General features: G+C 41.3%; 1 protein-coding gene across 11 annotated transcripts in view; it reads left to right on the forward strand.

Annotated features, from left to right (window-relative positions):
- IL36G (interleukin 36 gamma) overlaps window positions 1-25,432 on the forward strand; it is a 172,844-nt gene that overhangs the window by 42,151 nt on the left and 105,261 nt on the right. For 2 of the 11 annotated variants that reach the window (XR_009616414.3, XR_009616417.3), the window contains 2 exons: window positions 717-768; window positions 2,658-8,646. The exons of 8 other annotated variants lie outside the window; for them this stretch is intronic. The gene's annotated coding sequence lies outside the window, so the exon portion shown is untranslated. Of the gene's footprint in view, window positions 1-716; window positions 769-2,657; window positions 8,647-8,838; window positions 10,217-25,432 lie in introns of those variants that run through there. One more of the 11 variants, XR_009616412.3, reaches the window with a different exon arrangement.

Consider the following 25,432-nt stretch of genomic DNA (forward strand, 5'->3'; position numbering starts at 1 on the left):
GACTGTCTTTATTTCATTGGATATTCTTTCCTGCTTTGTCAAAGATTAGTTGGCCATATGTTTGTGGGTCCATTTCTGGGTTCTCTGTTCTGTTCCATTGGTCTATGTGTCTGTTTTTGTGCCAGTACCGTACTGTCTTGATGATTACAGCTTTGTAGTACAGCTTGAAGTCTGGAATTGTGTTACCTCCAACTTTGGTTTTCTTTTTCAGGATTGCTTTGGCTGCTCAGGGTCTTTTCTGGTTTCATGTAAGTTTTAGGATTGTTTGTTCTAGCTCTGTGGAAAATGCTGGTGTTATTTTGATAGGATTGCATTGAATGTATAGACTGCTTTGGGTAGTATAGACATTTAACAATATTTGTTCTTCCAATCAATGAGCATGGAATGTTTTTCCATTTTTTTGGATCTTCTTCAGTTTCTTTCACAAGCTTTGTATAGTTTTCAATGTACAGATGTTTCAACTCTTTGGTTAGGTTTATTCCTAGGTATTTTATGCGTTTTGGTGCAATTGTAAATGGGATCAATTCCTTGATTTCTCTTTCTGCTGCTTCATTTTTGGTGTATAGAAATGCAACCAATGGGCCTATTATCTTATTACTCTGTGGATATCCATAATAGTTTTTTTTAGGTTTCCTTCTCTTTGCATAGTCTCTTTCTTCTTCCTGCTTTTTAAAAAAATCCAATATAATTAACATACCGTATTATGTTAGTTTCAGGTGTACAATATGGTGATTCAATAATTCTATATATTATTTGATACTCATCATGGTAAGTGTACTCTGAATATTCTTTACCTATTTCACTCATCTCCCCACCACCCTCCATTCTGGTAACCACCAGTTTTTTTCTCTATAGTTAAGAGTCTATTTTTTGGTTTGTCTCTTTTTTCTTTGCTAATTTGTTTTGTTTATTAAATTCCATATGTGGGTGAAATCATACTGTATTTGCCTTTCTTTCACTGACATTTCACCTAGCATTATACCCTCTAGATCTATCCACGTTGTTGCAAATAGCAAGATCTCATTCTTTTTATGGCTTAGTAATAATCATGTGTGTGTGTGTGTGTGTGTGTGTGTGTGTGTGTGTGTGTGTCTGCGTCTTTATACCTCACATCTTCTTTGTCCATTCATATAGATAGACACTTGGGTTGCTTCCATAATTTGGCTATTGTAAATAGTGCTGCAATAAACATAAGGGTGCATATATCTTTTTGAATTACTGTTTTCATATTCTTTGAGTAAATACCCAGTAGTGGAATTACTGGATCATATGGTAATTCTATTTTTAATTTTTTGAGGAACCGCCACGGTGTTTTCCATAGTGGCTGCACCAGTTTGCATTCCCGCCCAACAGTGCACGAAGGTTCCTTTTTTCCCATATCCTCACCAACACTTGTTCTTTTTTGTGTTTTTGATTTTAGTCATTCTGACAGGTGTGAGGTGATATCTCACTGTGCTTTTGATTTGCATTTTCCTGACGATGAATGATGTTGAGCATCTTTTCATGTGTCTGTTGGCCATTTGTGTGTCTTCTTTGGAGAAATGTCTGTTCATGTTTTCTGCCCATTTTTTAATTGGATTATTTGTTTCTTGGTGTTGAGTTGTGTAAGTTCTTTATATACTTTTGATAGTAACCCCTTATCACATATGTCATTTGCAAATATCTTCTCCCATTCCCTATACTGTCTTTTTAGTTTTTTTGATTGTTTCCTTTGCTGTGCAGAAGCCTTTTATTTTGATGTAGTCCCAATGGTTTATTTTTACTTTTATTTCCCTTGCTTCAGGAGACATATCTAAAAAAAAAATGTTGCTACAGCTGATACCAGAAATTACTGCCTGGGCTCTCTTCTATGATTTCTATGGTTTCATGCCTCACTTTTAGTTCTTTAATTCATTTTGAATTTATTTTTGTGTATGGTGTAAGAAAGTAGCCTAGTTTTAATCTTTTGCATGTAGTCGTCCAGTTTTCCCAACATGATTTGTTGAAGAGACTGTCTTTCTCCCATTGCATATTCTTACCCCCTTTGTCAAAGATTAATTGACCATTTAATCATGGGTTTATTTCTGGGCTCTCTATTTGGGACTATTGTTCTATGTGTCTATTTTTGTGTCAGTACCATGCTGTTTTGATTACTACAGCTTTGTAGTATATCTTGAAATCTGGGATTGTGATAAATTAAACAAAACCTACAGTTTTGTTCTTCCTTTTTAAGATTGCTTTGGCTTTTTGGGGTCTTTTGTGATTCCATATAAATTTTAGGATTGTTTATTCCAGTTCTGTGAAAATGCTATTGGTATTTTGATAGAAATTGCATTAAGTCTGTAGATTGCTATGGGTAGTCTGGACATTTTAACAATATTTCTCTTCCCAATCCATGTGAAATGGAATATCTTTCCATTTGTTTGGGTCATCTTCAATTTCTTTCATCAGTGTTTTATAGCTTTCAGAGTTTGGTTGGTTTATCCATCTTGCTAGAAACTTTCTGCAGATGTTTAGTGGCTTTTCTGCTTATGTTCAAGGTTAGGCCACTTGAAAGCCAATTGGAATCTCTGAATATATGGGTGAGGCCTGTTGGCTGTGAGTGCTGTCATTTTAATGACTTGGCAGGGCCACTGTATTGGAGAAACCCTAATATTAGTATTGACTTTATTCTCTAGGGAAGCCTCGTTTAGTCTCCTGCCTAAAGGATAAATGCCTGGTAAGGATCCTTCTGTAAGTGGCGTGGGGAAGAAGGTCTGGGATTCTCAACATCATGCCGCATGCTTTCATTAATCATCCTGTTTTCAGTATTTTTCTCCTACCTTCAAATGTGCCTGGTGTCTCCCATTACCCTTTATTTTACATTTTCTGCAGAATAAACTTGCTCTCTTCTACTAGTATGGGAAGGGTGATCTGTGGATATAACTGTTAGTTTTTCCCCCCGTTAATGTCATTTTTGTTATTACCAGATGTTAAATTATTATCATGTCCTTCTTCAAAAAGACTGAACCAGTCAGCAACAAATGAGAATTTCCTCATAGTTCTGCCAGTACTTTTAAAAGACAGTGTTATTGAGGTAAAACTGACATATACTAAACTGCATGTAATTTAAACTGTGTAATTTATGTTTAACATACCCCCTTTAAACCATCACCAAGTCAAGATAGTGAACATATTTATTATCTGTTTCCTCAGGACTCTTTGCAATTCCTTCGTCTCCCCTTCTTTATTCCCAAGCAAAGACTGACTTATTTTCTGTCACTATAGATAGTTTACATTTTCTAGACTTTTATGTAAATGGAATCATATAATATATATTTACAAATGTACTTTTTCTTTGGTTTGTAACCATTAATTTTTTTAAGTTTATTTATTTAGAGAGAGAGTGAGAGTAAGTGTGTGCAGGTGGGCAAGGAGCAGAGAGAGAGGGAGAGAGAGAAACCCAAGCAGTCTCTGTACTGTCAGCACAGAGCCAGATGTGGGGCTCGAACTCACAAACCATGAGATCATGACTTGAGCTGAAATCAAGAGTCAGATGCTTAACTGAGCCATCCAAGCACCATTTTTTAAACTGGTTTCCAAACAGTCTTCCTTATTTTACCTTCCCCTCCAGTCTCAAATGTACTAGATGTTGGTTGGTTCTCAGCTTTTCCACTGCTGACTTAGGAACAATTTCCTCTTGTCCAACTTCTTTCCAGCTTTCAATTTTTTTTTTCTTTAAAAAACTCCTGTGTGGGATGGGGAACTTTTGAATTTTTGTTGTGAATGTGAACTCAATGAAGTGTATGCCCAGGAGTTGCCTGATCAAAACAGTTCATACCACCGCCATTGTTGCTGTGTCCTTTTCTCTTCTCTCCATGCTTGTGGGTTTGTGCCTTTAAGATCCCTTTCAGGTTATTTAATGATGTTTGCAAAAAGGAACAGAATTAGGTGAAAGAGTTCATATCTTTCATCTTTGTCTGGAAGCTGAGACTGTTCATACATGAAGGTTTACTAGAAAGTTCTGTGCTGGCTGGAGATGTCAGAGCATGTGTGAAGCAGTTGCTGGAGGAAAATAAAGTCATTTCTTGTTTATAATTCACTAAGTTCAGACTGCCAAATATACTAGTTACATTTGGTATCCAGTAAAATGTAGGTTCTCCTCCTGCCCTCCTTTCCTCTCTCCTTCTCTCCCTTATTCCCTCTTTTCCTCCTTCCACTTTAGCAGCTGCTGTGGGGAAACTTCTCAGGAAATTTCTGTTCTCGGAGGAGAATGTGCCAGCCCACAGGTAAGGGAGACATTTTGCAAGAATAAAAGAGTTGTTGCAGCTCAATTTAGGATAGTGTGAAGGTCATTGAAGATATCTCAGGAGTTAGCTGGTTAGGGCAGGGACTTCCTGCCAGGGAAGAGGGGAGGGGGAATGGGAAGAGAGCTAAGGATGAGTTCCTAAGGATAGGGATTTCAGTGTCTGTGGTCAGGAAGAGACTATTAGAGGCCTGAGCCTGCAGGACCTTGGCTGATGAGGAGCAGCCTAGAGACCAAAGGAGGACTTTTTCTGTGACCAGGTAGAAAGTTCCGTCCTCACACAGAGAGGCCAAGTGGCAGATGAGTGAGGGGGCATGGAGAGACATCCCTGGGACAGGTTTGGGAAATAGACTCAGGTAGGGACTGCCAAGTTCTTATTGATGAGTCTTTTTTATCCCTAATCTTAGGAAAGGGAATCCAAGGCCCCCTGAGATGGAGGGTAGATAGAAGGAGGAAGGGTAACTGGAGCTTAGGTCCTGGAGAGCCATGGAGTCACTGCTCAGCTGTCTCTCAGGGACTCTGTTGAGGTCACTATGAAGACAAGAGATTCTCAGCCTTGCTGGGTGGCATTGATTGAAGGAAACTTATTAGCATTCACTTCCTTCTCTTTTGATGAAAGTTTAAAGGTCACCATTTCCTCTTGTGGAGGAAGTTCCACAAATATTCCATTGCCACTCTTAGAAATAGCAAGACATCAAGAGGATTGCAGACTCCCCGTTCTGGGGGAATTCCCAAGGAGGGGGAGGCAGAGCTCTCGTGGAGACAGTGAATTCAGAGTGATTACTCAGTGGCAGCAGCAGCGGGGACCAGAATTTCCCTGCACGTGTGTCAGGCTCGCATTTGCCAACTCAATCTCTAAGTATTTCTACTGACAGAAAGAAAAAAAAAATAGCTGTGGGTGAAACAATTCATTTTTCAGACAGGAGCCTCCACCCATGGTTTGCTTAGAGGCCTGTCTTACCTTCTCTTGGGTGGCAGATACAAATGTCCCGGATGTTGTTGGGAGCGGGAAATGCGTGGGTATCTACACTGTGAGTGGGTTCCATCCACTCACAGCAATAAACGGAGGTGAATGCCAAGTGTGTAGACATTCTACAGACTGTAGTCAATCCCATCCTACCACTTCCGGTGAGTTGGCAAGGAATGTAAATGGTTTTGGGCTGCCCTGCCCCTCTTTGGGGCAGATAATCCAAAGCTCACTTTAAAAAAATTTTTTTTAATTTAATTTATTTTTTAAATTTACATCCAAATTAGTTAGCATATAGTGCAACAATGATTTCAGGAGTAGATTCCTTAATGCCCCTTACCCATTTAGCCCATCGCCCCTCCCACAGCCCCTCCAGTAACCCTCTGTTTGTTCTCCATATTTAAGAGTCTTTTATGTTTTTGTCCCCCTCCCTGTGTTTTATTATTTTTGCTTCTCTTCCCTTATGTTCATCTGTTTTGTCTCTTAAAGTCCTCATATGAGTGAGGTCATTTGATATTTGTCTTTCTCTGACTAATTTCGATTAGCATTGAACCCTCTAGTTCCATCCACATAGTTGCGAATGGCAAGATTTCATTCTTTTTGATTGCCACAAACTCATTTTCTACAGATGGAGGGTTGGTTGGTGGTCAAATGTGAGTAATGCAGCCGTACCAGAACTCCAGAGAGTTACATGCCCATATGTCATTCAGCATTTGTCCATGTGAATAGCTGTGGTTATCTAAGTTTCGGGCTTTCCTACCATTTCTGGGGGAACATTTCCAGACCATTCTGAGATGCTTCTGTTAGAGAGAGAGGCTTTTTTTTTTTTTTTTTTTTTTTTTTGGACTGATGCGCTATTCCCAGATACTTTGTTTTAAAAATGTAGACATCTTCCTTAGGAGAGACAGCATTGTGAGCCAGAGCAGAGCCAGCTCAAAAAAGAGGAGGGAGAAGTTCTGGGCATTGAGTACAACAGCATTTAGTGGGGAGAAGGGAGAAGGCTGACGAGGAGGGAGAAGTGTTTTCACCTTCACCCACCCTGCGCTGATGATAATCCCTTTGCTCTTTATTGAAATAGCAAAGGCAGTTGGGCAGGAACTCTTATCTTCCAACCACAAGACCGAATCCACTCGCCTTCCCTTCTATCATGACAGGAGAGGTGTCCCTGAGGACAACCGTTCTCTTGAGCTCTGGTGTTTATGCCCCACTGCCTGCTCAGGACTTTTGTCTCATCAACACCAACTCCTCCCTCTCTCTCAGGTTGTTGACAACAGCTATGAACATGCCCAAGAGTCTGCCGTTGTGAAGAAGTCCTCCCTTGACCCTATGTCCCTCTGCAGCCACCACCCCACTTTTTTGTGTTCCTTCCCAAAGAGTTGTACTTTTTATTTGTTGTCTCCATGCCTACATCACACAATTCTTTCTTCCTTCTATTCTGGTGGGTCTTCTGTATCCACCATTCCTTGGAGACCCACATGCCAAAGCCACCACTGGCCTCCATCTAGTGGCCACTTCTCTGTCCTCATCCTACCCTGTTGGCAGAGTTGGACACAGGTAACCACTCCCTCCCTTTTGAAAAGCTTCCTTACTTTGGTTTGTGTGACAACCCGCTCCCCTGGTTTTTCTTTGCCCTGGCTGCCCTTTTCAGTCACCTTTGCTGGCTCCTCTTCTCAGACCTCTCAATGCCGGCATGTCCCAGGCTCAGTTGTGGGTCTTCCTTCTTTTCAGGAGTCCAATTTAGTCCTGTGGTTTCATTTGCCATCCATTTCTCTGCTTGCTGTCCATTCCTAAGTTTGTGTCTCCAGCCTGCATGTTATCTCTGAGCTTCAGACTTGTATATTTGGCTGACTCCTTGACGTCTTCACTTGAATATATAATTGGTGTCTCAGACTAAACATGTCCAAGACAGAACCTTTGACCCACCACCTCCTTTACCCATCCTTTGACCATCCTTTCTTGGTCTTCCTCAGCAAATGGTACTAATTTTTACCCAGTGACTCTTACAAAAAATCTAAGAAGTTATCTTTGATTCATTTCTTTTTCTCTTTCCCGCATCCAATCCACTGGGAAGACCATTACTTTTACCTCTAAATTAGAATCCAAAATCTCTTTATTCTTTCTTCATCTTCCATTATTGACGCTTGGACTCACGATAGTCTAAGCCACCATCATCCCTTGGATGGTGCAATAGTCTCCTTATCTGTATCCTGTACATATAGTCCATTCTTCACACTGTGGTTAGAATAGTGTTTTTAAAACACGAATTTGGTAATGTTATGTTTTGCCTAAAATCTTACATGTTTTCCCAATGATCTTGATCCAAATTCCTCAGTATGGCTTACAACACTCAAGTGATGGTGGCCTTTATCTGCCTCTCAATTTCATCTCACCGCTCTCAGTGGTGTGCCAAAGCTATGCTATCTACTTGGGAGAGCTGGCTGTGTGCATCTGTTTCCAGTTTTGTATTTCATGAAATCACATTGGTAGCTTGGTAGGTGGAAGCATTTATACCTTGGAACTGGCAAATGCTACAAACCAGAACTTTTTGTTTTGTTTCTCAGAAGGCCAGTGGTTAGAACACCTCCCAGCACTGATGCTCCCCTTTGCCACTATGCTCCAGCCTCACGGGCGTTCTCATCCAGGCGGTTGCTGTCTGAAAGCCTTTATACTTACAGTTCTCTCTGATGGATTGTTCTTCCTTTCTGTGTTTGGGGCCTTCTTACCATTTAGGTCTTAGTTCAGAGTCATTTCCTAGGAAAGTCCTTCCTTGAGCTTATTCAAGAACCCCATTTTCAATTCTATCACATCACTCTGTTAGTGCCATCATGGCATGTGCCTCTAACTGAAGTAAATTATTTTCTTACTTGTTTATTCTTTGTCTCCCCGTATTAAAATATTCCCTTCTGTGTTTCTAGCACCTGGAACAGGGTCTGCCACGTGGTTGGTGCTCACTAAACATTACCGAATGAATAAATGAACTTTGTTAATATGGTTTATAGTTTCTGGGCCTCAATTTCCTCATCTAAAAACGGGATCATTGAAGTGATGTCACCAAGATGGTAAAGTAGAAGACTCCAGCCTCTGTCCCCCTACAAAGATCAACAATTAGACAGCTATCCATGAACCAAAGCAGCTCTGGGAGGACTCTGGAGTCCACGAAAAAAAAGTGCAGCGATACAGTAGAACATAAAACCTACAAAGAGCTGCGCAAAAAGGGAAGGAAGAACAGCTTCACTTGGCTTTTGCATCATCCCTTCCCCCCCAAACCAGTGTTGTTCAGCAACCATGAGGGAACTCGCCAGCTGGACCAAGTTCTCCCTGGAAAGGGAAAAGCAGGGTCAGCAACCAGCTTCCCCAGCCCTTTGGCGGCACTGCATGAAGGATGCTCTTTGGTTTTACCCCAGAGACCAGCAAAGCTAGATATATAGGGACAACTAGGAGCAGAGAAGAACAGGGGCTACCAAGTATGAGCCATGCAGTGGGAGTGACCAGGGTTCCGAGTGACCTGCTCTGCAGAGGACCCCAGCAACTTCTGCCACTAAAGAAACCAACAGCCAGCACAGCTGCCATGGACCTTCCGCAGATGACACTGTGTTTTGTCCCACAGGTATTCCTATTCCCAGCCTCCAGCCATCTGAATCTCTCCCTACTTCATCCCGCATTCCTCCATCAGAACCTGGGACCTGCAACCAGCAGCCATCCCCGTCCCCTGTGGCCGTGTGGGTATGAAATGCCAGCCTGGACCTCAGAAGCTAACCCCCTACTGCCATTCATGCCTGCTTGTGGCTACCCCTTCCAGTTGTGCACTTGGGGGCCACTGGCCGGCCTCTCACCACCAGCCCCTGCTGCTTTGTGTACACACCCATGGTGAAATCCTATAGCCATGGAAATTCATGCTGACAGCCAAGGCCCTGACAGCTGCTTGTGGGCTTGGGCCTGTGCCGCTCACCTGCAGCTAGCTCCTCCTAAAGCTCTGCACTTGAACCCCCTGGCTCCGGCCCCCATCACTGGCATCCACTGCCATGCACCTGTGGAGAGAACGCACGTCCATAGTCAGGGCCCTGCAGCTGCTAGTAAGCCCGCAGTTGGCCCAGGCCATTGCTGCTGGCTTTGGCTGCCACTACTACATGAGTAGCTGCAATTGGCACCTTCCACTGTACAGGCATCTGCGTGCCCCTGCACTTGGAGGAAAAGGCAACCTATGGAATGGGAGAAAATATTTGCAAACCACTTATCTGGCAAGGGGTTAATATCCAAAATATATAGGGAACTCATATACCTCAATAGCAAAAGAAATATTCAGTTTAAAAATGGGCAAAGGACTTGAGTTGAATAGATATTTCCTCAAAGAAGACCTACAAGTCAACAAATACATGAAAAGTGCTCAATCAACATCAGGGAAAATACAAATGAAAACCACAGGAGATATCACCTTATACCTGTTAGAGTATTATCAAAAAGATAAGAGATAAGGAAATGCTGGCAAGGATTTGGAGGAAAGGGAACCCTGGTGCACTGTTGTAGGAATGTAAATTGGTGCAGCCATTATGGAAAACAGTATGGAGTTTCCTTAAAAAATTAAAAATAGAACTGTCATATGATCCATCAATTCCACTTCTGGGTATATGTCCAAAGGAAATAGAGTCACTATCTCAAAGAGATTTCGGCACTCCCATATACATTGCATCTTTATTCACAAATAGCCAAGACGTGGAAATGATATGTGTCCACCTATGGATGAATGGATAAAGAAAACATTATATACATGTAATACATATATTACATATATACACATACAGATATAATGGAATATTATTCAGCCATAAAAAGGAAATCCTGCCATTTGCAATAATGCAGATGGACCTTGAGGGTATTATGCTAAGTGAATAAGTCAGAGAAAGACAAATGCCATATGATCTCACATGTGGCATCTAAAAACATTGAACTCATACAAACAGAAGTAGAATGGTGGTTACCAGGGGCTGGCGGTGGGGGAAATGGGGAGATGTTGGTCAGAGGGTACAAACACTCAGCTCTAAGATGAGTAAGTTTCAGGGATCTAAGGCACAGCATGGCAACCATAGCTAAAAATACTGTATTGTATACTTGAAAGTTGCTGCGAGACTAGAGCTTTAAAGCTCTCACCATAATAACAACAACAAAATGGCAGTTATGTTAGATTAAGGATGTGTTAACTTACCTTATTGTAGCCAACATTTCACAATATATACAGTTATCAAATCATCACATTGTATACCTTAAACTTGCACAATATGATATTTCAATTCTGTCTCAGTAAAGCTGGGAAAAAAAGGGCACACACACAAAAAGTGGGATTTTTTTTTTCATTGAACATTTGTTAAGCTCTTGTCCTGAGCACTGTGCCAGATGTTGGACTGAAAATTAAACTCACCCGCATGATTGTTCTGCAGGATAAAATGTGAAGTTTGTAAAAATAACAGTAAAGTGCTGTACAAATATGGTTATTCAACGACTGTGGGCATTACAGGGGATTTATTTTTTATTTTCTCTTCAGTAAGAGTATCTTTCTTATGTAATAAAAAGGAATTTGTGGTGTTGGTTGTTATTATAGTGGACCTATTTCACTTGGTTTTTTATTGCCTCCAGGCCATTCCAGAATTGCCATTTGGATACTTCTGATCATCTCAATAACTGAGGACATAAAGCACTTTCTTAAGAGAGGAATAAAGATCAATACTGTTGTTTTTCTAGGAAAAGGGCCTGGAGGAAGCAGAGATAGGAAGGGAATTGGCAAAGATAAAATTGCTTTTGTAAAATAGCAAAGTTAGACACAAAAATTGGGCACTAGTACCATTTGTTTTTATAACTGGAAAGGACCTTAGATACCATCTGGTCCAAAGGAATCCATTTTATAAGTGGGAAGATAGAGCAGAGAAGTTAAGTATGATTATAGGTCAATCAAGTTGTGTAAAAGCTGGAATCCCAGCCTTTCACTCTTCTTCTTCTTCTGCACCTGATGGCTAACATTGGCCATGAACAAAATCACAGTCTATGGTGATATGGTGATATGGTGAACAATATCACAGACAGTCTATGGTGGCTAAAATAGATGTGTTAGTGATGAAGGGAGCCTGAGTCAGCATACTTGGATATGAGGTTTGGTCCTTGTTTTGTGCCAAATCATGGTGCCATTGGAACAAGTCACTGCCCTCCTCTGTGCCTCAGTCTTCTTTTTCTTCTTAAGAGGGAGGGAATGGTGGGGTGGAAGCAGACATTCAACAAACCCCTGTTATCTTGGAGCTAGGTCACAGGGTTGGGGGTGACCAGTTTACTCACAGAATTAAATTTAATTTGCCCACAGAATTAAATCCAAACTGTCCTGTGGCATTCTGTTTCTTCTAAACACCAGCCTTGCCTCCTTCTATACTAGCCATGTCCCGCCCTCCCTCTGGTCACATCTGACTCTGCCCTCTGCACTTCCCTCTCTTTATCTTCTTTGCCTCTGTTTCATCTGCCCCATGTCCATTAATAGAAGTTCTCATTTTTTGGGGTCTAGCTTTTATGAAAGCTGTCTTGAACTTCATCCCTGTTCTTCCCTACACCTTCCCTGCCCAAGCCAGAGTCTATGTTTATTTCCTTTTGTGGTCATGGGACCCGGTTAGTATGCCTCTTGTGGTACTTAATATTGGGACCAAAGATTCTGAGACTTTATCAGCCAGAGAGACAAACAACTGTGTGTGGACTGTAGCCTGGACTTGCTGATGCAGGGCCTCTGCCTTCTCCCCAAGTCTCCCCACTGTTTTAGGAATTTTCCACAGTTGTGGTGCAGCCCACAAGTTCAGGGGCAAGTCCATGCACATCTTTGGTTCCTCTCTTCTACAGTTGACTTCCTTAAGTTCTGGGAGTTCCAGAAAGCTGCTCCACAGCCTGTAGAATGAGTGGGGAGGGGTCTTCAACAGTTATGCTGTCATTTGGCTCCCCGCAAACAGCAGGAGACACAGACTTTCAAAAAAATTGTTGCATTGCTCTCTGGTCCTAACCTGAGGGCTCAAAACTAGTCCCCCAGGGTAAGCAGGAGGATAGATATAGCCCACCTTCACTATCATATTTGTCTAATCTTTCTGCTCTCTAGAGCAGATATTAAATATATAGTATGTGCATATAATGTGTATTATATTGTATTATATATAATATAAATTACATGTAACATATCATGCTATATATTATATATGTGTATACATATATGTATATATATAATGTTACATGTTCTGCATATATATAATATGCATATATCATATGTACTCATTAATTTTTGAATAAAATTGCTTATTTTGTAATTTACTTTTATTTTCATGCAGCACCATATAATGAACTTTATCCTTGCCATAAGATAGTCTACTTAAATGTGATCTCCAATGGCTGCAAAATATTCTATCATGTGGATATACCAAAAGTTATTTAACTGGTTTTCAATTGTTGGGTGATCAGGTTTTTTCCAACTTTTTATAAGTTAGTTTGAATAATACTAGTAAACATCGATAAAATACATAAAATTTGCTACATATCCCTGCTTTTTTCCTATAAGTAGAATTTCTGGGCCAAAGGAGAGGCATTTTGAAGATTTCAGATACTTACTGCCTTTGTACTCTTCTATTCAAGGTTTATTGCATTCAGCGTGACTCACGGTTTGGGGAGCAGAGGAGGAGGTGGAGACTGCGGTCCCCTCCCTGTCCCCACAGACCTCCTTGGGTGAGGTTAGAGAGTCAGGACAGGTAGAGCTTGCCCTGGTAGATCCTGCTTCCTGCATTTCTTTTTAATCCACCCAGCCCAGTCTTACTGTCCAAGTGTCTTTTAACTCCAGGAGCTTAAGCACTGAGGGTAGGTCAGGGTTGGAGGAGGGGCTGCAAAGCTTCCATGGCCTGGGGAATGGTGGGGCAGTCTGGTCCAGGGTAACCCAAGTGATTCTGGTTCTAAGGAGACAGGAAAAAAATGATTGACAGAAGTTGTCAAAGTATAAGTTTTAAGGTGTTAAAAATATAACTCTCATAGGGCTCCTGGGTGTCTCAGTTGGTTAAGCGTCTGACTTCGGCTCAGGTCATTATCTTGTGGTCTGTGAGTTCCAGCCCTGCGTCGGGCTCTGTGCTGGACTCAGAGCCTGGACCCTGTTTCAGATTCTGTGTTTCCTTCTCTCTCTGCACTTCCCCCACTCACACTCTGTCTCTCTCTCCCTCTCAAAAGTAAATAAACAGTAAAAAAAAAATAAAAAATATAACTCTCTCACAAATATATAGGAAATGTGTCAAAAATATATTTAAGTCCATATTAAGGCTACCAAAAGTATGGCAAAGCTAGTCAAAGGAGGAGATAAGGGACAGATCTCTCTCTCTCTGTCTCTATATCATCTATATCTATATCTAATCTATATATCTATATATCTATATATCTATATCTTTCTATCTCTATCTCCATCTATCCATATCTATATAATCTCCATACATAGATATAGATACCTATATATGTATGTATGTATGTATATATATATATATATATATATACATACATCACACACGCACACATATATGTGTGCGTGTGTGTGCGTGTGTGTGCATATATATATATACATACACATAAAGTCAGTGGAATAAAGAACGTTGGGGTAAGATGGCAAGGTTAGATATAAACCAGGGCAATAATATCATAGCAGCTGGGTTACCATTTTTCTGAACAGAACTACTTTGCTATTTTACTGGACAAAAATGACTCAACCCCTCAATCTTCTGCAAGTTAATGTCTAATTCTATAGTGTCTGGGCCTTAAATCAAACAAAAAGATACTTTCCTCTAGAGAAGGGGTCAGCAAACTGGTTTGTGGGCTCAATCTGGCCTTCTGCCTGTTTTGTAATAAAAATATATTGGAACACAGCCATATCCATTTGTTATAGGTTGTCAATAACTGTTTTTAAGATATAACAGCAGTGTTGAATAGTTGTGCCAGAAAACCTTATGGTCCTCAGGCCTAGAAGATTTACTATCTGGCCTCTTACAGAAAATATTTTGTGGACCCCTGCCCTACAGCATTGGATGCTTTTTAGGTGGGTTCGTTAGACAGTGAAAAGGCACAAATAGTCTTTTTGTCTTTTCCCCACATTTTAGATAACCTTTCTTAATACAATATTTTAGCCCTTTCCCTCTTATTTCTGACCTCAAAGAGGCAGTTCTATCTTAGCCAGTCTAGTTATTTAGACTTTAGTGATGCCAAATCTGTAAAGAGCAGGGAGTCTAGGGCATGGCATATGGATTCTAACAATTTGGAAGAGAAAGAGTGGAGACAGCTGTGTGGCAATGGATGAAAGAAAAAGAAAATTCCAAGAAATGTGGCTGGGGCTATGTATACTTTTCATGGGGTTCATGAAAATTTAAATTCAAATTGCTTTTTGTTGCCAAAGAGTGTGTGGGGTGGGGGGTGGGCAGCGGGTGGCAGGATATGGATGGATGTTTGTCCTTCTGGGACTCAGTGCTGAGACTCAGCAGCATAGTTACTCATCATCAGGGACTCAAAGGGACTGTTAATGCACTGGGAAGGAGTAAGACAGGCACAGCTTCATAAAGACCACTCCGGGAGGGTCCTCCCTCCGTGGTCTTCTGAATTGAGTGCTGTGAAGGAGGCTGACTTCCTTAATGTCAAATTTTTTGGGTGGGGGGTGGTTCAGTGTTTAAATGTTGCATGTATACATGGAAAAGACATTTACAATTATTGGAGCCTAAATTTACATAATTAATTTTTTTACAATTATAAATTTCAAAAAGCCAAAATTTTCTTAACATGTTAAGTTCAACTTAAAACTCTTGCTGTTCTAGGGACACCTGCGTGACTTAGTCAGTTAAGCGTCTGACTCTTGATTTAGGCTCAGGTCATGATCTCACAGTTTGTGGGATCAAGCCCCATGTTGGGCTCCACGCTGACAGTTCGGAGCCTGTTTGGGGTTCTTTCTCTCTCCCTCTGTTTCTACCCCTCCCCCGCTCTCAAAATAAACTTAAAAAATATTGCTATTCTATTTATAATGCCAGTTTTTGGTATAACAATGAGAAAAACCATTTTCACTTTTTAAGTTCCTGCTCAGTTATTTTATTGCTTAATGTATTAAGTTCCCCTAAATATTTACCTTTCTTTTCTACCACAGTTAATTGAGGTCCCTTAAATACTTTAAACTACAAATTTAATGTATCTGCAAATTTAATATATAATTCTTTCAAATACTCCAAATGCCTGCCAAGGCAGACTTAAAAACCTAATAAACAAAATATTTCCAAGCATCTGAGTAATTTCCTGTAACTTCAAAAAAAAAAAAAAAAAAAAAAAGCAAATGAAAACCAAAGTAATAAATCAGGCTATAAAAATTGAAACAATTTTTACAAACATAAGCAAATTGTTTTCTACCCTTCAAATTAAAACCAGAAGTCTAATATCAATTACACATTTCAAATTGAAATTACAAAGATAAATTTCAGATTCTTTAATGTTTCAGTTTCTTTAATTGTTTCAAACTCATTGAGTAACAAAGACAGATTACCGGGACAATCTTAAAACTTATTTCTAAACATAAAAGTGTTAAAGCTGTGGGTTTCATTTACATCATCAGCTCTATGCTTTTTTTTTTTTTCTTAAACATTTTCTTGGAGTTGTAAAGCCATTTAATACAGGGGTACAGATCACCAATTAACCATCTGAGATGGTTCCTAAGCCAAAGATTCTGACCCTGAGGTTCCTGGGTCAGATTCAGGAACTTGTTTTGAGCTATAGGTTTGAGAATTTGAGACAGTGTCATTGGTCTCTTTTTGGGTAACTTGATGCAAACCACCTGTAATTCCTAGAGTCAATTCTTAGAGTTGGGGCCAGGCTGGTAAGTCAGTGGGAAGCCTTAGCTGTGAAATGGTCTCACAACTAAGCCCCATAGACCTTTCAAATGTTACCGTTGCCCAATTTTTATCTTAACTGCTTTCAACTTTTTCCACCTGATACAGAAAGATGAGCTCTTTCCCCTTATTTGGTACTTAGTTATTATCTTTTATTGCTTTATCAGCTAATTTACAAATTTTTTAGTATCTGATTTTTTTCAACATTTGCTGAAGACTACAATTCTGCACTCACTATAATGATTAATGAGTGCTTTAAAATCTCAGCATTCTTATGTATTTAGTGCCTGTGATGGCATAAATTCTTATGCATTTATTACCTGTGATAGCCACTGCTCACAGCTGCCATATGATAATGAGTAGGAGGGAGATGCCTCTGAGACTTTTCTAGAATCCAGTAGGACCTTAAAACGGGTTGAAGGAAAGCACAACAACATTTGGAGTTTGGCAGAGGATGACTCCAAGAGAATGTGCCAGTGGCCAGGGCAGCTCAACCTGTTTGGTTTGAGAGTAAGATCTGGGCAGTGAAAATGGTCCTGCTTATGGAGCCAGGAGAGGAGAACCCAGTCTGTGCAGGAATAACACCCACAGGGACCTGAGTAGCTAGTGTGACTGAGCACACTCTGTGGATCTCATTCAGAAGACAGGCACTGTCAGGAGAAGAGTTGCCTTGTATTTCTCCCCCAGGAATTACTGACCGACTTGTATCTATCCATGTACATCACCTCCCTTCCTCACCTTCCCTCAGGGCTACTCTAGGCTTTGCCTCCTGTGATCCTCCTTTTCCTCTCCTGTATCATTTCTCTCTCCCTCCTACCGATTGATTTATACGAGCCTACCAAACCTACTGATGTGCTATAACAACTCCCATCTTAAACATAAAAATCCTATTTGATTTTACAGCCCTCTCCGGCTACCACTGTGTTTCTCTATCCCTCTTGCTCCCCCTTTTCTTTTACAGCAAAACTATGCAAAGGAGTCTTGGCTACTCACTGGCTCCATTTGCTTGCCTTTCATTCTCTCCTGAATCAATTCCTAGAAGGGCTTTGTCCTTAAGCTCTGTCCTCTTGTTATGGCCACCCACAACCTCTTTTTCACCAGAGTCAATGGCCAGGTCCTCATGTACATGACCTCTCTGTATTGTTGGACCTGCTGGACCTCCTCCTTTACCCGCTTTCTCCTGTTGTCCTCTCCCTTCTCCTGGTTTTTCCCTCACCTCACTGGTTACTCCTCCTCAATCTCCTTTGATGGTCTATTTCTTCCTTTCAACCTCTCTATGTTGTCATTCCCAGGGCTCAGTCTTCAGCCATTCTTTCTTTTCCAGCAACTCACTCTTGTTAGGTAGTATCAGGTGACCCATGGCATCATACACTTGCTACATGCCAGATACTTCTGAATCTGAATCTAAAGGGAGATTTGGATTTTATATTCTTGTGGCTAATAGGTGTCTCAAATACAGCTTGGTTAAAACAGAACTTTTGGTCCACCCCGTTCTCCACAAAAGAACATGATATCTGCTGCTTCCCGAGGCTGCCCTATTTCTTTAAATACCCCAATTTACCCAGCTACTCAGCTCTTAAACCTGAGTCCCCTTTGATTTCTCTCTTTCTCTCATCTGCTACATTTACTCCATCAGCCAGTTCTGTTGTTTCTATGCCCAGAATATATCCCCCACCACTTATTACCCTGGTCCAGGATACTATTATTTCCTGCATAGTCCATTGCCACAGTCTCCTAACTAGTTTCTCTGCTTCCACTTTTGTCATCCTTTCTTCCTGTCCCCAGGCTCCATTCTTCACACAACAGCAAGATGATAAAGAATACAAGAGATTATCTCTTCCGTGTTTAAGAACCTCCAATGGTTTTGCATGACACACTAGGTCCACCCTTCTTGCATAGAGACCTGGCCCTTGTCCGTCTCTCCTGTGCTCACCCTGCCTCAGCCACATTGGCCTTCTTCCTGTGCCTTATTTATGTCAAGCCCACTTCTGACCTTGGGGACTTCACGTCTAGAAGTTCCCTTCTTTTGGCACACTGTTCCCCTAGATCTTAGCAAGATTGATACCTTATCTATATTCAGTACTCTACTTAAGCTACTTTCTCAGAGGGACATTTCCTGACCACCTTACCTAAAATAAAATAAAAATAACATCTTTCATTGCTAACCCACCCAGTTATTCTCCATCCTATTGCTGTGTTTGGTTATTTTCCTATCACTGATGATGAACTGATCCACAGATGCTAGAGCTGATACCTGACGTTGCTCCCACCCTGCATTGTTACAGAGGAACAAAAAACGTCAGAGTTAAGAGTGGGCCCAGGCCTCTCACTCCAACCTTTAACCCCTCACCACGAAGTAGAGCTCAATTAGGTGCTGTGTAGTCACCTGATGCCCTGACATCAGCTGTGGTCACTCCTGGCATTCATCCAGTCCAATAAACAGCATGAGGGCAGGCAGCCATGTGAATAGCAGAAAGGAGGCAGGCTTACCTTCACTTCCCATTGTATATTTGCTCTTCTACCCTTCAAGAAAGAAGAGAACGCCAGTCTTCCCACACATGGCTCCTCTCAGGAAGTTACATTGCTCTGGGGAATCGGGACCCCTGGGGCACTAAACAAAGGGAATGTCTCAGTCCCCAGTGAAGGACCCCAAGGACTTTTGTGGCTTCGGGTGATTTCCATTTCTTAACTTCCAACAAAACTGAAGAAGGACCTAAATAAGTTGTTGAATAATAAGTCATTAAACATAGTTTTTTTTTCAATATATGAAATTTATTGTCAAATTGGTTTCCATACAACACCCAGTGCTCATCCCAAAAGGTGCCCTCCTCAATACCCATCACCCACCCTCCCCTCCCTCCCACCCCCCATCAACCCTCAGTTTGTTCTCAGTTTTTAACAGTCTCTTATGCTTTGGCTCTCTCCCACTCTAACCTCTTTTTTTTTTTTTTTTTTTTTTTTCCTTCCCCTCCTCCATGGGTTTCTGTTACGTTTCTCAGGATCCACATAAGAGTGAAAACATATGGTATCTGTCTTTCTCTGTATGGCTTATTTCACTTAGCATCACACTCTCCAGTTCCATCCACGTTGCTACAAAGAGCCATATTTCGTTCTTTCTCATTGCCATGTAGTACTCCATTGTGTATATAAACCACAATTTCTTTTATCCATTCATCAGTTGATGGACATTTAGGCTCTTTCCATAATTTGGCTATTGTTGAGAGTGCTGCTATAAACATTGGGGTACAAGTGCCCCTATGCATCAGTACTCCTGTATCCCTTGGGTAAATTCCTAGCAGTGCTATTGCTGGGTGATAGGGTAGGTCTATTTTTAATTTTTTGAGGAACCTCCACACTGCTTTCCAGAGTGGCTGCACCAATTTGCATTCCCACCAACAGTGCAAGAGGGTTCCCGTTTTTCCACATCCTCTCCAGCATCTATAGTCTCCTGATTTGTTCATTTTGGCCACTCTGACTGGCGTGAGGTAATATCTGAGTGTGGTTTTGATTTGTATTTCCCTGATGAGGAGCGACGTTGAGCATCTTTTCATGTGCCTGTTGGCCATCCAGATATCTTCTTTAGAGAAGTGTCTATTCATGTTTTCTGCCCATTTCTTCACTGGGTTATTTGTTTTTCGGGTGTGGAGTTTGGTGAGCTCTTTTTTTTTTTTTTAATTTTTTTTTTAATGTTTATTTATTTTTGAGACAGAGAGAGACAGAGCGTGAATGGGGGAGGGGCAGAGAGAGAGGGAGACACAGAATCGGAAGCAGGCTCCAGGCTCTGAGCCATCAGCCCAGAGCCTGACGCGGGGCTCGAACTCACGAACCGTGAGATCGTGACCTGAGCTGAAGTCGGATGCTCAACCGACTGAGCCACCCAGGCGCCCCTGGTGAGCTCTTTATAGATTTTGGATACTAGCCCTTTGTCCGATATGTCATTTGCAAATATCTTTTCCCATTCCGTTGGTTGCCTTTTAGTTTTGTTGGTTGTTTCCTTTGCTGTGCAGAAGCTTTTTATCTTCATAAGGTCCCAGTAATTCACTTTTGCTTTTAATTCCCTTGCCTTTGGGGATGTGTCGAGTAAGAGATTGCTACGGCTGAGGTCAGAGAGGTCTTTTCCTGCTTTCTCCTCTAAGGTTTTGATGGTTTCCTTTCTCACATTCAGGTCCTTTATCCATTTTGAGTTTATTTTTGTGAATGGTGTGAGAAAGTGGTCTAGTTTCAACCTTCTGCATGTTGCTGTCCAGTTCTCCCAGCACCATTTGTGAAAGAGACTGTCTTTTTTCCATTGGATGTTCTTTCCTGCTTTGTCAAAGATGAGTTGGCCATACGTTTGTGGGTCTAGTTCTGGGGTTTCTATTCTATTCCATAGGTCTATGTGTCTGTTTTTGTGCCAATACCATGCTGTCTTGATGATGACAGCTTTGTAGTACAGGCTAAAGTCTGGGATTGTGATGCCTCCTGCTTTGGTCTTCTTCTTCAAAATTACTTTGGCTATTCGGGGTCTTTTGTGGTTCCATATGAATTTTAGGATTGCTTGTTCTAGTTTCGAGAAGAATGCTGGTGCAATTTTGATTGGGATTGCATTGAATGTGTAGATAGCTTTGGGTAGTATTGACATTTTGACAATATTTATTCTTCCAATCCATGAGCAGGGAATGTCTTTCCATTTCTTTATATCTTCTTCAATTTCCTTCATAAGCTTTCTATAGTTTTCAGCATACAGATCTTTTACATCTTTGTAAACATAGTTTTTGATGATAGATGACTGACTATGTGATTTTGGCAAGTAACTTAGAAAGATTTCAAAGAATTGTGTGACATAGCTACAATAAAATTCCTTTCATTCCTATCTATGTATTATTTATATGTACATGTTTTCCCACTACCTATAGGATCAATGTTGAATAGGATCATTCTAATTATGAGTAATATATAAATGTATGAAATAATTTTTTAAAAAGCTTGGTCTCATCAAGATATATCACAAGTAATCAATATGTATTTTTTTAAATAAAGAATATCAGTCTCTTTTTTTTTTTTTTTTTTAATGTTTTACTATTTATTTTTGGGAGAGAGAGACAGACACAGCATGATCCAGGAGGGGCAGAGAGAGGGAGACACAGAATCCGAATGAAGCAGGCTCCAGGCTCTGAGCCATCAGCACAGAGCCCGACGTGGGGCTCGAACTCACGAACTGTGAGATCATGACCTGAGCCGGTCAGACGCTTAACTGACTGAGCCACGCAGGCGCCCCGTTAATAATCAATATTCATAATATGTTTATATATTTATGTTATTTTGATCAATTGTATGCTAACAATAATTGTAATGATGACTCAATCTAGAAGAATTTTTTTTAATTTAACGTCCTATATTTACATAAAAAAATAAGTTTTTTTTTAAATTAAGTTTTGATTGAACACATTTTTATTATTGCAAAGAAGTATCATAGAATGATCAGTAATATGTTTTTAGGCATGATATGTGTTACATTATATTAAAATTTCATGGGAGAAATGAATGGATATATCAGTTCAAGAAAAAAAGGAATGCTGTTAATTTTCTCCCGTTAAAGTGGAATTTTTAGATGTATAACATGTAATTTTTAGATGGATGACAGTAAGAATCAGTCACTGAGGTATTAGGATTTTGTTGGATATGTTTATAAGTGATGTAGCAGTTTTCTTTTTATGTCAAACTTACAGTATTCCAGAAATGATAACCTTTGTAATTAACTATTTAAAATCACAAAAAATTTTAGATTTTAACCTAAAACATGTATGTTGGCAAAGGGGTGAAGTCATAGTTTTTCAGAATTCTTGTAGGTGGTTTGTATGCTAAAATATCAGAAGACCAATATCTTACAAGGATTAGGGCCCTGGAAGGGTCTTTTGGGGAAGGAATTGGACTCACTGCTCTAGAAGTGAGGCCCATGATGGATGGTGCATCGAGTACATTACATACTTGGGACAAGGGTCTCATCCCCAAGGCTAGGAGGGCACCGAGGCTTAGTTCCTCTACTTGACATCTCTTCCAGGTGTTCCTGATGTGTTATATTTTATTTTACTTTATTTTTTGTTTCAGAGAGAGAACGAGTGGGGTAGAGAGACAGAAAGAGAGAGAGGGAGAGAGAGAGAGAGAGAGAGAGAGAGAGAGAGAGAGAGAATGAATCCTAAGCAGGCTCTACCCTCAGCACAGAGCCCGATGTGGGGCTTCATCCCAGGACCCTGGGATCATGACCTGAGCCGAAATCAAGAGTCAGACACTCCACCTACTGAGCCATCCAGGCAGCCCAATGATATATTGTATTTTAAAGCCAAATACAGTGTGTAGATGCTCCCGTATGTATCTGGATTCCACACATCCCTCTGCTCCAGGGACTCATCCAAACTGAGCAGTCACACACAAACCATGTGGACCGTCTGGCTAGGTGATTCTTCAGGTTGACTTGCAGTGTCAGGATGCTCAGGTGGTGGCTAGGACTCCCTCATCTCACACTTCTGATCCCTGGCATATAAAGGATGTCATACCTTTTCTGTCTCTGAGGGCTGATGGGTTTGGGTGCCGGGATGGAGGTGAGGGGCTGGGGAGAAAGAGAAGCATTGGCCCCTTCAAACAGCCTGTGTGGAAGCTCAGGGCCAGGAAGAGGGTGGCTGAATACCAGTAACAACTGACACCTTGGTCCCCTGAGGGACCCAAGCACAGGCTTCACCTGGATCCCTCTAACTGCAGCTGCCTTATTTGCCAGAAGGTGAGATGTTTTCAGAGACAGGGAGACCCCTGATTTGAGAGAGTAGCCTAGGCCCCTGGCACCCTCCTTGTCTACCTTTCCTGGTCCGTGTGCCTCGTTTCATGGTTTCATGATTTGCTTTCCAAGAAGGATTTGAATTTTCATGATTATTTGTGGAAGCAAACAATCATACTTCTACAAATAAGAAACATACTGCTTTGGGACTTCCCAGGGGGAAAATCTGTTCACTTGGCTTGCTCCAAAGTGCTAATTTAGAAGTCAGGATCTGGGTGAGATGTGATAAGAACTGGGAGGAGGCTCTGACTTTGGTTCTGCATCCCTGAGTGGGCATCACACCAGTTCTCTAAGTCATTCTCACCCTGGCTTCCAGTTGAATCAGATGTTTGTGGATAATTCAGCAAGGCTGTCCAGGGGGATGAGGAATGTGGCAGGGAGCAGGTCTGCACAGAAGGCAGGCTGACTTATCCTTCCTTCACTGGAAGGACATTGTAGCAACCACCCACCCCCAACCTAGACAAGCTCCCACACACCACTGCATCACTTACCTTCCCCCCACTAGATACTTGCTTACTCCAGCCCAAGCATATAGGATAAGCCACACCCTAACTGTATGGACTCAAATTTATAAGCACTTGCCTCCCACTGTCTGGGTACATGGGATCTCCTTGAAAGCTGGTAGCTGGTAGGTGTGGTGTGTTACCTGCTGGAGGTGCAGACAAATCGACTTCCCAGCCCATTGTAAAGACTACCTACTTCCGTTATATTGCATGCGGTTGGTAGAGTGGGGGGAGGGTTCTGGTTCTGGGGAGGGATCAGATCAAATCATCTGATCCTTTCCACTTAGAAACAGGCTATTTCGGGGCTTCTTGGTGGCTTAGTGGGTTGAGCATCCATCCGGCTCTTGATTTCGGCTCAGGTCATGATCTTACAGTTTCTGGGATCAAGCCCTGTGGTGGGCTCTGTGCTGACAGCTTGCAGCCTGCTTGGGATTCTCTCTCTTCCTCTCTGTCTTTGTCCCTCCCTTGCTTGCATGCTTGCATACAGTGCATGCATGCTGGCTCTCTCTCTCTCTCTCTCTCTCTCTCTCTCAAAAATAAATAAATAAATGTTAAAAAGAATTAAGAGTTAGAAATAGGTTATTTTTCTTTTCCAGGATAAGAACACCTAGTGCAGAGAAAGGGAGAGCTCTTATCAGGGAAAGAACTTTGCTCCAAACCAGGAATAGAATAGCCCTTGGAGGGTCAATTTTAGTCTTTGGCTCAGTTCCGAGAATTGAAACCCATGTCTTTTGAACATTTTAATGCAGAGGATTGAAAAAAATTATGTAAGTAATTCACAAACACATTCTTCTTGTAAAAAATTCAAGCATAAAGCTAAAGTTCTTCTTAGCGACCTCCCCTCCTGCTCCACCCCCACCTTACCCTAACCCAAGTAACCACTATTTTTAGTCTAGTCAGTACCCTTCTAGAGTTCTCTGCCTTACATACTCTTAGAAGCACATGGTCATGCATTTTGGATGTGCAGTGCTTTTTTCTTTTATGTAAATAGTATCATCCTGTGCTAACAGTTTTGCAATTTGACTTTTCCTCTTGATGACTTGTCTGAATCTCTTTCCATTTCAGCACTATTAAAAATTTTTTTTAACTTAGCATGGTTTATTTAACCTTTTCCTTACCAGGGGGCATTTAGGTTGTTTCAACAAAGTTTACTTTGTTGAACTTTTTATAAACAATTCTAAAATAAACATCCTTGAAATTGTTTGGGGAAGGCACCAAACAGTGGAATTGCTGAGTCATAAGTCATGTTAAAAATAAATTAGACATGGGGCGGCTGGGTGGCTCAGTCGGTTAAGGGAGTGACTCTTGATTTTGGCTCAGGTCATGGTCTCAGCGTTTGTGAGTGCCAGCTCTGCATGGGACTCTGCACTGGCAGTGCAGAGTGGCCTTGGAATTCTCTTTCCCTCTCTCTGCCCCTCCCCTACTCTCTCTCTCTCTCTCTCTCTCAAAATAAATAAATAAATATTAAAAAAATAAATTAGACATGGCCAAGTTTCTTTCCCAAATGGCTGTACCAATTTGCACTCATATAGTTGATTTGGAATCTGGCTTCCTCATAAGGTTCAATGGCTTCAAGTTTGTCATTCTTTCTGGCATGTTCTCCCTTTGGACCTGAGAGAGGTGGGTGGGATTGTATCAATCAACCAAGGAAAGGGGACAGTATCACTGCTGGGGATCCCAGGGGTACTTCTGCTTTCTTCCCTGAACTGGCCACCAGCCTCCCACCAGCTCTATCATGTACTGGGGAATGAGCACCATCCATGGACCAGCAGCCTGTCTCCTGCCAGCTCTATTATGTACTGAGAATGAGCACCACTTGGGTACCTTCCCATCCTTTGCACTGCAGTTATGAAGCAGACAGAGTTGGGAGAAGGAGCTATTGCCAGGTCATAGGGCCTCCATCTAGCTCCTGTGCCCTAGCTTGTTCTGCGAGTATTCTGAAGATGAGCAAACATTTCTAATAAATTTTATCTTGATAAACGAACAATGTCTTGC

This window comes from Panthera onca, chromosome A3 (assembly GCF_046562875.1).
Source record: "Panthera onca isolate mPanOnc1 chromosome A3, mPanOnc1 haplotype 2, whole genome shotgun sequence".
Taxonomy (NCBI): domain Eukaryota; kingdom Metazoa; phylum Chordata; class Mammalia; order Carnivora; family Felidae; genus Panthera; species Panthera onca.